The sequence below is a fragment of the Pogoniulus pusillus genome, chromosome 16 (assembly GCF_015220805.1).
Source record: "Pogoniulus pusillus isolate bPogPus1 chromosome 16, bPogPus1.pri, whole genome shotgun sequence".
Classification (NCBI taxonomy): Eukaryota; Metazoa; Chordata; class Aves; order Piciformes; family Lybiidae; genus Pogoniulus; species Pogoniulus pusillus.
Genome location: NC_087279.1, coordinates 19,402,029 through 19,414,789, shown reverse-complemented (window position 1 = coordinate 19,414,789; position 12,761 = coordinate 19,402,029). Strand labels below are relative to the sequence as shown.

At 47.2% G+C, this 12,761-nt stretch overlaps 1 protein-coding gene across 2 annotated transcripts in view; it reads right to left on the bottom strand.

The window, feature by feature from the left end:
* The window catches only part of PLXNB1 (plexin B1), a 97,867-nt gene extending 86,235 nt beyond the window's left edge, over positions 1 to 11,632 (bottom strand). For both annotated transcript variants that reach the window (XM_064156845.1, XM_064156846.1), the window contains exons 1-2: positions 11,561 to 11,632; positions 2,445 to 2,575 (exon numbers count right to left, since the gene is read on the bottom strand). The gene's annotated coding sequence lies outside the window, so the exon portion shown is untranslated. The remainder of the gene's footprint in view (positions 1 to 2,444; positions 2,576 to 11,560) is intronic.
* Between the last annotated feature and the right edge of the window lie 1,129 nt (positions 11,633 to 12,761).

The following is a 12,761-nucleotide window of genomic DNA, read 5'->3' as shown; positions in this document are numbered from 1 at the left end:
ATTCATCAGATTTAAATCTTGTGTGGGATTTTCACATTGCATGCAAAGAGAAGGTGAATGAATAGTAACTGGCATTGCTTAAATGCAACTGGAATTAAACAGTGCTCCTAAGTGTGCATGGGTTTCCACACCAACTGCTTATTAAAAGTTTGATCGGTAAAATAATTGCCACAAGACAGATCCAATAGAAATTATCAATGTAATGGTGAAAGAAATATGGTGAGAAACATAAAGAATTAATTCTTAGGAGACATCCTGAGTACAAACCTTAAGGCAGCGCTCTCATTGTGGACAAGATTCTTTCTATTCAGGATGTGCTACTTACATTGCATAAAACATTCAGACAAACTTTTGAGAGGGAATGAAAAAAATAAAAAGATGAGGAATGCAACTGCATTAATCTTAAGGTTATTTCTAAAGCACAGAAACCCAGAATCAATTGCAGCAGGATTAGTGAGAGTCACATAATTTAAGGTAAGACCGTTCTGACTTCCTGCCTAACACACAGGCGCTGTTCCATTTCATCCACTCACACCTCCACAAAACCCATTAAGTGGTTCTGTGAAATGTAGTGGTTTATGGCATCTAGACTAGAAGCCTTTGGAGGTCAAAACATAAGTTCACTACTCTCCTAGTAGTTTGCTCCAATGGCTCCATCATTCTTTGTGGCAGTAAAGCCAGTCTAATTTCTTATTTGTTTGCCTTCTGCCTTGAGCCATTAATTCCTTCTCTGCTGGATTAAAGAGTAGTCAATTATGCACATGCTTTAACCAAGTCACCTCTCAATGGCTTTTCTGGCAGTCAACAGATCAGTCAGGCTCTCATTACAAGACACCTTCCTGAGTGATTGAACAACTTAAACTTTTTGGGTTTTTATAAACAACAATTTTATTGTCATCCCCCTCTGCCTCCTCCCCCTTCTTTAGGGTCACTGCGCTGGTGAAGCATGCAGTCAGGGAGCAATCAGCAGCTCTGGCACACAGAAATCTCTACTTGCCTGTATCACACGGATGTCATTTCACCAGACCCTCTGCACAGCCTAACAGAGGAGCTACAGAAGTCACAGACTGCAAAGACGGCATCAGTTAGCTAATAATTATCTGACTCCACTGAGTGCGAGGAACTTGTGTCTTAATCACCACTTAATCATTTCTTCACAAGCTCTGAGGAAAATGCCAATAATCAATCTCCATTCTGACAAAGATTTACATACGACTCAGGATCTCCAAGCAGGAAGATCCCAGCAGACCTGTCATTTCCATCCATGGTTTTGAATTTGCCCTCAGCATTGCTTGCTTCTCTTCTGAACCAACACTGGCAGTGGTTTTACATTTATTTCCAGAATACTGATGAACTGTGGCACAGCTGAGTATAGTACTGATGCTTGCTGAAGATGTCTACTAGGAATATCACCTTCCAGCATGTCCTCAGTAACCCAGGATTTTAAATGCATCAGGCTTTTTTTTTTTTCTTCTTTAATTAAATAATTATGAGGTATGCTGTTGATGTTGGCACAGATCAATTATTTGTCCCTTTGTATGCCTCCAAGTCAAACATCCTAAAAAAACACATTACATGAACACATTTACCTGCTGCCCTATACTCGTTTGTGCCTTTCTCTCCTTCTATTAACACAACCTCTGAGCCTTCAGGGATATATATCACAGAATGCTAGGGGCTGGAAAGGACCTTGAAAGATCATCTAGTCATAGAATCAACCAGGTTGGAAGAGACCTCCAAGATCATCCACTCCAACCTAGCACCCAGCCCTATCCAGTCAACTAGACCATGGCACTAAGTGCCACATCCAGGCTCTTCTTGAACACCAACCCCCCCTGCCAGAGCAGGATCACCTATGGCAGATGGTGTTGGATTGCATGCAGGTGGATCTTGAATATCTTGAGAGGAGGATACTCCACAAGCCCTCTGGGCAGCCTGTTCCAGTGTTCTGTCACCCTCACAGTGAAGAAATATGTTCATCAGACACTCTATATCACGAGAACTAGCACTTCCTACTAGTCCTGTTCTAACAGGAGGCCTAGCAGACTTCTACCAACAACCGCCACAGTTTTCATGCTGTGTTCTATGTCAAAAGCACATCAAAGTTGACAAAGACCACAAGGCAGAGAGCTCATACTCTGTGTGCAGGCAGGAGCACAGGCCAAGGCTTGGGCGCAGCTCAGTGTGACAGCAGGAAGGACTCTGCCCATTAAACCACTCGGAAGAAAACAATTCCAAGGGAATAGTGCAGAAAGAGATCTGTGGCTTTTATCAAAGTGAGAAACTTACTTGGGTTTGTGAACTTCCCAGTGCAGCTGCCCGGGAACACTAATATCTCCCTATCTAACAGGGACACTTCCCTCTTGGATGAGATTCTCAGCATAGCTCCAAGCAGCAGGAATACACAGCCCATGGAAAACTGGTGATAGGGAAAGGCTACTCACCGGCTTGAACAGAAGGAGGTCTACTCATATTTATGCATGACCGCTCGAGGCAACTGCGTGACTGCTTTTGTTGACCTGCTCTCAGTGATCTGCTCTTTCAGTAGGAACTTGAGGAGGAAGCCACGCTGGGACTGGGCAAAGGGAAAAAAAAAACACCCTGTGGACACAGCGAATGGGACAGAAAATTCCCCTGCCAATTCTCTAAGTTTATTTGCAGTCATGCTTGGCATTGACATTTCTAGCAGCTTTCTGGGACACCTTCACACATCAAAGCCCAAGCTACACCACAGTAGTCGTTTTGACTACATCTACTTTAGAAATTGATTAGACTATTGATTTTTTTCTTAGCTTAGACTGACATAAAGTGACCTTTCCATCCCACAAACAACAAGGGGAATTAACGCACGTAAACAGAGTCTTCATTGTAAAGGAGGTCTTTTGCTCCCTTAGAAGGGAAATCCTTTAATACATTCCCCCCCCCCCCCATCAGCTCTGCTCTCTACGCTTGAGCTTTTCAGCTTTCTGTCCCAAATAGGCCAAAGGGACAAAACTCCTCAGTGTATATTCAGAAGAGCAGCCTGAAGAAAAACATGACATAGATACTCCTACACGTCACCGAGCAGTAAAGAAATCAGTACCAGTTTGTAGGCTAACAGATGCATTTTAGCCAAGTGAAGAGGCATCCTAAAGGACAGTTCCCACTAGAGATGACAATTTCATCAGAAGCACACAGGTCAAGGCTTTCTCCAAACAGAAAGGTTTTTTTAGGTGTATTTTCATTACAGAGTGAAATAACAAAGATGCTTCATGTGTTTATATTGGTTGAAATAATTTCCCTCATGAATCACTTCATGCATATGATTTCTACCTGCTTAGAGTGAACATACTGCATTCTGGGCAATGTTCCACTGTTAGGACCTTGTGCCTTCTGGTACTTCCTACATGGTGCACCTGGGGATGGAGATAACAATCCTAGAGCTGATCAGCCAAGTGTCATTTGTGTTTTGATGATAGAACAGGCTCTGGCAGCCTGCAGAGAACACGAAGCCTGTAATTGTCACTGCAGCACCCACTCGAATTACACTGTGCTGGCAGCACTGGGAGGAAGGTAGACAGATGCACATCCCAGTAGCTTTCAAACATTCAGGAGGCAATACAGGCAAAAAAGAGGGAGGGAACCTCAGAGCTGCAAGCCCCGTTGCAGCTTTGCTCCCATCCTGAGCAGCCTCACACGCCGCTGCTGACCACCGCACCAGATGCAGACTCAAAGCTTCAACCAGCAGCAGAAGATCAAGCTGCAAAAACACTTAACCTGAAACGTCTGAGTTTCTTGGGGATGGACAAGCACAACAGCAGCATGCAAGTCCCTCCCAGCAGGACTCCCCTCACTGACATCACTGTCTGAAGGGTAAACATTATCTGGACGTCGTTTGTCTGCAGTTAATGAGTTTGGCATTCACAGACCCACAGCAAGAGCTGTTGCTGTAGCAGGTCTGTGACTGCGGGATGCTGTAGATGCATTTGAAGGGTTAGCTCCAAAACAACACGAGTGTGCAACATGACCAGCAGCTTGCATACTCTTTCTGCTCTTTCCAACGTTTACTTGCAGACTTCAACACAGGCAGCTCTCCACAGCATTGTGAAGCCTAATTATGCATTGCAGAACAGTGGCCAGGGTAAACATGGGCAATCCAAGGAAAGCTTCATGATGCTGCCACCCTGTACATACAGGCCTCATTACCACAGTGACACAGAACCGTTATTTGCAAGGCTGCTGATGGTGAGCAAGACCTTCTGTGTTTTGTGGACAGAAAATGCATTTACAGGGTTCAAGTGCCCAGAACACAGTACTGCTACTGCAACACACAGGAATAGTTTTAAAACAGGATAAGCAAGAAAGCTTGATTGTCAGGGCTCCCCTTGAAGCCTTTAGATTTGTGTCACTCTGCTGAGCCTGTTACTGAGGCTACTGACACAGGCTTCCACCTCCCCTGCAGATCAGTGGTGAGAAGGAAGGGGTCATGGCGACTTGGGCACTAAGAGGACAGAGACTTGCCTGTCCCAAGCCCAGAAAAAGCAAAGCAGGCTAAATGGCTCTTTCATCTGTTCCTGTGCAGCTGCTCATACGGCCATGCTGCCGGCACATGCAGTGCCTGCTCCCCATCTCTGCTGCTCTGGAGAGTAACCTTGCAGGTAGCTGTCCCCTCGCTGGTGTAGACGAGAACAGCATTTTTAGGGCAGCTGTTCTACTTTATTTCTCCTTTCTCTCTAGCTCTACATCATGTCAGCAGTGCTGGGCTCAGAGCAGAAGCAGACACTCCAGCACCGGGACTCCCAACTGCCTGTTACTGTAGCCAAAGATCTGAGAGCACTGAGTCACTCGGGGCCAATGCCAACGTTGCCAAGATGACAAGCTGGTAGTAAGCACGCAAGGGCATTTTGTAATTACAAATACACTTCTGTAGGCTGCCACACTCCTGGGGAACATCTTCTGGTTACAAATCTCAGAAAGACAAAGAAACATTAAGATACTCAGCAGTACATTGACAGTGGTCCCCCAAAAGGATAGTCACCTCTTCAGCCATGAGAAAGCTGCACTGACATGCAGGCCAAGAAGCAAAAAGCTTAAATCTCTCTCAGCAGCTGCAGGTTGACAAGAAAAGCAATCCAAGACGTTTTAGCCAAGGATCAGAATATAAATTCACAAATGCCTTTGTCTCCTTACATTCCTGCAGCCTTATTTCGTCAGTTCCTCTCTAAATACTAAACTGGATCAAAAGAGTTGGCAAATAAACAGAGCCCATGGTTTCTACATCTCTGTTTCTCACAGTGGCACACATGGCTCCCATGCAATGAATTCAGCTGCAGCCCCATTTGCCATTCTCCTGGGCAGAATCATTCAGTAATGGGCTGCAACCTGCACACAAGAGGTCGAGCAGTACACGAACAGAGATCAAAACATTGACAGCAATGGGATCCAGAAGTCCAGAAACTGCTTTTGCACCACAGCTCTCTAGTACATACCTTTTTTTTTGCCTCACTAAAGGTAGGAGAAAGTGTAGGATAAGTAAAAGGAACTCTTGTACATCAAAGACAGCAGACAGATGACCCCAGAAGAGAAGAGAAAATGCTCTCATATATGATAATTGACTATCAGGTAGTTCACTAACAGAATTGCTCTCTCCCAAGCATTTTCAGGTTAGTCTGATGCAAAAAATCTTGGGATCAAAGCTGAAAAGTGCTAAACAGTTGCTCCAAGCTGTCCCAAACACAACACCATCTTCAGTGATAACATTATTTCTGAATAAGTCTGGTCTGGCAGGTACAAGACCATCTTTGAATCCCTTGTTCTTGTGCTTTCAACTCTTGTCCAAAGGACTTTTAGCTGAGCACAGAGAATTTGCAGGGCACTGCCAGAGGCATATTCTCAATCATCTGCTTGGCCAGCTGTTCACAGAGGTTGGCAGCTCTTTATGGAAATTAGAGGGCCCAGAAATCCCTCACAGACTCACAGAGGAGGGTGGGGCATGGCTACTGGTAAGCAAGAGGGACTTTGAGAGGACACATCCTTCAGGAGTCAGGACCAGAACGGGAAAAGAGGCTGTGCCCCAGCCCTTGGAGTAACCTCACATAAAGAATAGGGAGGTAGTCTAACCAAACTGTGAAATGGTGTGGTGTAGGAGAGTTAAAGGAGCAGAGACTAAAACAAAATCATTTTGAAATAGGCATACGTGGGCAGAAACCTTAAGCTGAAAACACTACTTTTATGTAGCAATTTTCAGAATCATTATAATAGGGTAAGATGTCAAATACACCCACTCTATTTATAGAAAGACATGCAATTTAGTCAGAAAAACTAGTTTCATCAGCAGAGATGCTGCTGATGCAGCATCGTGAAATGCTTGGATACAATCGGCTTCCCTTACCTGCACAGCCCCAGTCACAACCACTCTGCCACAGCAGGGCTGCAGGGAAGGGTAGGACACAAGAAAGATCACATTCTCCTTGTGATAACTTCAGCAGCAGCATGAATCCCATCACTGTAACTCAGTTGACAGGCAATGCTGCCTTGTGCTGAGATAAGCTGAGACACATGCTTGTCACTGGGACCCAGAAACTCCAAAGGCTGCACTGCCTTTAAATTCAGAGTTAAGTTCAGAAGAGACTAAGAATGGTCATGATTTGGAATTTTCTGCATCTGCCAATACAGAGCTTGTTAGCAACATAACAAAATGATTTAGTTAATACCTTAGAGTTGCGTATCCCAATGGCTCACCACAGATTCCAGGTGGGTATTCAGAGCAAGCAGTCATACAGTTGCTAATCTCAGCCCCTGGTATAGAACTAAACCAGGAACAAACACCAACCCATCTACAACCCTGGTGACACAAGGACAAAAGACTTTCCACGTGGAACAGATACAAGTATCAAGTTGAAGCTACAACTGTTTCTTCAAGAAGAGAAACCAAAACTGATTTCCTAAAAGGGAGTAGCTTTGAAGCTGCAGGAATCTTGAGAGCAGCAGCACTGGTGCAGAGCAGATGCTGGGGAAACTCAACCCACCAGTTCTATGCTGTTCCATAGTTAAAACTTTAAAGCCAAGGCAATGCAAAACCTCACACATTTGCCAGGCACAAGAGAAGTTTTCCTCATAGGACTTGCAGTGTTTATACTACAAGTAAATAACTGAAGTTCACATGCAATTGAAGTCTGGCATCTGGGAATTTCCTCAGAATCTGTATCATTTGAAGACCTATCTCATGTTTTACTCGACATCTGAAATCTTCCTCTCAGATCACAGTAACAAAAAATTATTTTCTACTACATTTCCTTTCTCCTCCCCCCTTTTTTTTTCCTCTTAGAGGTGAATTTGAAAGTGAAATTCTAACATTCAGAACATTAGAAACATTTTTTAATTGATTTAATTATTAAAATAATATAAAATCTATTATTTGTTTCTTCTCCCCCTCCCCCCTCCACCAAGCTTCTTAGTGAACAAAGTGGAGACTTTCTACAACCTCAAAATAGCTCAGATGTCTTAGTTACTGCTTGGCTAAAAGAAATTATTAGCAGTGCAAACAAGTCCTCCACGTTTATTACTTAAGCAGCTGGAGAGAAAAAGCAGAGCCTTACAGAGATCACACCAAAGCACTGTGGTTCTTCCATTAGTCAAGGCTGCATGTCGGTACAGGTCGAAACATCCTGCTTCATGTTTTCGTACCACTGCAGCTTCGCAAGTCTGAACTCCAGCGACTACAGCCCAGGCCAGTTTATGAAGCAGGGGTGCATCTCAGTTGTTAATATAGCTGACCACAGCATGAAGGCTGATCCTGGTCCTAGAGAGCCATGCAGTTAGTAAAACCCACTTAGAGCAGTGGTTAGAGAATTCTTAGACTCAACGTGCTGAGGGCAAAGGTCTTTTGGCTCTCACCACTCTGCTGGGATGTAGACTGTACAACACAAGAAGTTACTTTTCCCAGTTGAATTAAGCATCTACTCTGCCTTCTGGAACAGCAGCAGCATGTCTAGAGTCTCTGCACATGCTCCTAACATTGCAAATGCTTGTCCCTGAAAAACACATCCAAGAATTTTCTAAGAACTGTCTTGCAGCACCAAGACCAGACAGCAAATAGCAATCGACAGGAACCTTCTCCAAAGACATCACCACAACCATCAGGTCATCAAAGATGCCTCCAATAATAGGACAAGGAAAATGATACCAGCACAATGAAAGAGCAGCTGGCACATTCCCATAAAGGCAGAAGCAGCCCTCCTGTGGTTTTGATGAACGGCAGAAGACAAATCCTTTCAGATACAGTAATCCTGCAATCAGACACTCGCAAGAACCGCAAACAAACGCAAATCAAATCCAGGGCTTTAACAGACTACAGGGGACGCAAAGGGGAATCAGGAGCACGTTCCAGCTTCCCAACACTCACAGCACAAAGAGATTTTAGCTCACCTGGATCTTCACTGAAAGGGCACCAGTCCAACCCCTGCTTCCTGAAACTGGCTCGTGTCTAGAGAGCTAATTCTTACCAAAAAGCAGGCAGGCTCATGCCTCCTCTGACTGCTACCACCCTTGCACAGCCTGCAAGTTGGAATGAACCAAGTCCTATTATCTTCCTCCAGGATACCCTTATGTAAGACTGAGAGAGTTCAGCTCAGAACTCTGCTTCAACAGCCAATTTCAAGTTTCAGAGTAAAAAGCCCAACAGCTAGAAAAACAAACAAACAAAACCAACAAACACCACCCCCCCCACACAACCCAAACCCAGAAGAGATGGAGAGGCTGCCGGATTGGAGGAAAAACTGATTTATTTGTGAGCTTGCTCTGAGGCAGAAAGAAAGGCTTGGAACAGAGAGGAAGATGACAGAAGAGAAATAAGATTAATCTGACTGGTTTGGGAGTAGAGCTTTTACCAAGAGCTTGTGGAAAGTGGCTGCTTCACCTTCTAAACTTTCCTTCATCTGTTGCGCTCCATCAGGTGACATTAAAGCCTAAAGCATTTCCTCTACTGAAGAAAATACCTCCCTGGACCCAACACTGCTGTCTACACTAACCACTCTGGGAAGCAAACAGCAATAGTGCAAGGGAGTGAGCATATTTGTTGGTTTTCCCGTTAGACAGTACTGGATAGCACACACCCCACACATAGACAACCTGGGTGGGTGCTTCTTCCTCCAGAACACACCCAACATACAACTGGCACCTCTTATTTAGCAGGCAGTCTCTCTCTAGGCACATGGGGCCACCTTCTGCAGCAATAGATACTTTCCAGACTTGTTCAGTCCTTGCAGGCTCTGCCGAGCTGCCAGGAAAGCTCACGCGTGCCAGCAGCACCACTCACAGAAACAACCCTGCTTTACACAAAGACTGGCACCGAAGAAGAGGGAATGGCTCTGTGTGCTCCTTACAACTCTCTGTCAGCTATTCCCTCTGCCCTTATATGGGAACATACCGTGGCCCCGTTGGGAATATGATGCTGCTGGTGGACATGAAAGGTAAGGCAATACCTGAGCTGCCAGCATGCAAGGACAGGATTTCTCTTTTCTGAAAAGCAAGCAGAGTCGAGGAGCCCAAACTCTTTACTGCACTTATGCAGGAGAAAGCAGAGATTAGAGTGGTAACTGCTGACAGTCTGTGCCCACCTTTCTCAGGAGATTTATGCTGGTAAATTTAATCTTATTAAATATTGTTAATCGTATTACTAACCTAACTCTTTTCACATGTTGGAAGAAATTTAAAGAGAAAATTCCATATATGACCACACTATGTTAAACACTTTTTAGCCAAATCTCTCACTAGGACAAGTTCCTGGTCTGCAGATTTCAGTTCTGCTACACACAGGTGTGGGTGCACATGGAAACAGTCTGCTCAGCACCACAATACCAACGAGTTGCTTTCCCCATCAGTCTCTTCTCAGTCCATAACCTGCTTGCTTGCTTCTACTGAGATTCTGCTAGACATTCTTAGCCTCTGAAAGTGACTGGATTAAAACCTATGCAATCCCATGCCTGGCTCGTAACAACCAAGGGGAAGTACCAATTTCCACATCAGGATGCAAACCCACGTAGCACAGCAGCTCAGTGCATCAGCTCCCTCCTGAATCAAGGTGACTGCCTCTATCAGTGGCTTAGCTCCCAGCGTCACACAGACACATCATTAATGTCATGCTCATCGATTTCTGCATTTTATACACAAGGCACAACATGGGACTCCTGCGACCTCCGTTCAAAAAGTGAGAGCAGAAACAAGCAGACCACATTCAGCGCTCTGCTCTGCACAGAATAAGGCGCTTGTTTAGTAAAATACTGACCCTGCTGTTTTACAACACTCGGGATTGTAGCCCCTTCCTTTGTAATTACCGCAGCAATCCAGATATTCTCTCAGGACTACTCCTGTTCCAGACTGCTGCCCCGAGATAAAGCAGCAGTCACAGAAAGTTTAGATTTGAGAAAAGAAAGGTCTCAAATTGCACTGATGTAACAGAAAACACACCTGCTTAGGGGGCCCAGACACTTGCTGCAAGCCGCTCAAAAGCAACGTGTTCAAGGTGGAAAATGAGATCTCCAGAACAACAGGGCTTAATCGCTCAGTTTCAGGACAGACAGTAAAATCAGCGCTGATGGGGAGACGGCAAACACATGGCCCTCCAGAAGCTATTGTGTTCATTGGAAAGGCACCTTTTTTACTGTTGCTGCAAAAAGTGGTGAACAGATGGGAGAAGGCAGAGAAGTCAGCCTTCCCCAAGCTAGTAATTTAAACGCAATTGTAAGTTAGCAAAACTGATTTAATCATTAAGCAACTTTTGCTTTTCGTCGAAGGCAGCCACTGCTGCCTCTGAGGTTGTAAGTTTCAGGAGTACGACGATACTGTCCCGCAGTACTAATTTTTCTGAACACAGTCTGCCTTCAGCCATTATTTACGGCTACATCTTTTACTGCCAGCCGTGGTACAGGGCTGAAGACACTCAAGGCACTTGTCAGTCCTGTTGCTGATTGAAAAGGTACCGTGAGCTCCTCAACTAACACACCTCTTAACTTCCCCACATTTGAAACTTCTCAGCATTACACAGCTACCCCGGTGCAATCCCAGGCGCTGGGCGAGGAACGGGGAGCCCTTCCAAGATAGCCTACGGTCGTGCTGGAAGGGCTGCTCGTTCTTCGCTTCGCGGCCAACTCGGTGTCGCCACCACCACCACCCCGCTGCGCTCCGCTCCAAGTGCTGCCATGGGTCCCACTAACTCGCTCTTCCCCGCGCAACCTCGTTTCGCCGCCACTTGTCCTCGCTGCTCAGCCGGTGGTCCAGCCGGTGGAAGGACTCGCCAGTTCCGCCGCCCTCGCCATCGCAAAGCCCAGCCTCCCCGGGGGGATCGGCTTGGAGTGGTGTCTGTTGCCTTGCCCTGCCCGGGTGCCCCCGCTAGGCTGCGGCCCGGGTCCGTTGCTCTGGAGGAGCCGCGCCCATCCCCCCGTGCGGAGACAAAGCGCGGCACCTGCCGCCGGCCGCTGACCCCCGGCAACGCGCCGCCAGCGCCCCCCCGGGCCGGGCGCGGCGGCGGCAGCTCAATTGCCCCCCGCGCCACCACTGTGCCGCCATCCCCGCCGCCCCTCACCTGTCGTCGTCGCCGCCGCGGCGGCCGCCGCCGACTCCCACTCAGCTCCCCGCCGCGCCGCCGCCGTGCAGCGATGCCCGCACAGAGCCGCGGAGCCCCGCTCCCGTCCCGCCCCGTCGGCACAACGCGCCCCCTCACTGCCACGCCCCCAGCCCCGCGCCTCCAATAGCAGCCGCCCGCGCCGCGGAGGCCACGCCCCGGGCCCGCGGGGTCCTAGTGCCGGCAGCCTGCCTCTCCCACGCTCGCGGGCAGCTGCTGGGCCCCATTGGCTACCGCCGGCGGGGCGTGGCCGCGGCCCCTCCGCGCCCGTCTCCCGTTGCCTAGTCCCGGCTGCGCACCCCCCTGCTCAAAGGGGCGTCGGCTCCACCGGCGGATGGACAAGGGGTTTCTGCTGTGAACGAGCTGCCCCGCAGCCGCTGTCGGCCAAAGCTTGGTGAAAAACCCGGCTGTGGGCAGATAACCTGGATGCTGCCACCAGACAAAGTGGTGGCTGCCGACAGGACAAACCGCTGTTCCAGAGGTATTTGCAACCCCTGCGTTGAAAGCGGGACTTAAACCGGTATATGCTGGAAGAAATCGCAGCATTTCTCTTCTCTCTGTACTTCCTCCCAGCGTAACTTCGGTGTTGGGTTCGAGACGTCTTTGTGCGTGGTTATCTTCAACCGAGAGGTGCGAGCAAGGAGGCAGTTACAGCGATGCAGCACACCGTGCACAGGAAACAAATTCTGAAAGCAAACCCCATTTCTACTGACTGAGGACTCATCCCGTACAAACACAGGTTCAGATGGCTGAGCTATGGCACGGTTTCCATTTGCAGAGTATGGAGGACATTAGAAAGGTTCAAGAATGTGACAAAAGCACAGCTATCTCTGGGTACAAACCAGCAGAGAACATACCATTCCGCCTGCAAGGCAGCGGAGACAAAAGCATTGTAAAGCACAAGCACCTGAAGTGATCTGTGTAATATAATCTGCCTGCTGAGTTTGTGATTTTTATTCATGTGAAGCTGGAAACTCCAGTCAAGAGCAAAGGCTGGTGCTCAGTGGAAGAGACAGAGGCACTTCTTGTGCCTGAGAACCGAATGCATAAAACCCTCTCTCTGAATTAGGGGCAAGTTCTGTCACTAACAGCTCTAGAGAGTGACAGAATTAATACTCCCATTTTTCTGGCTCACATTGTACCTTCTGTTTTCCCCATATAT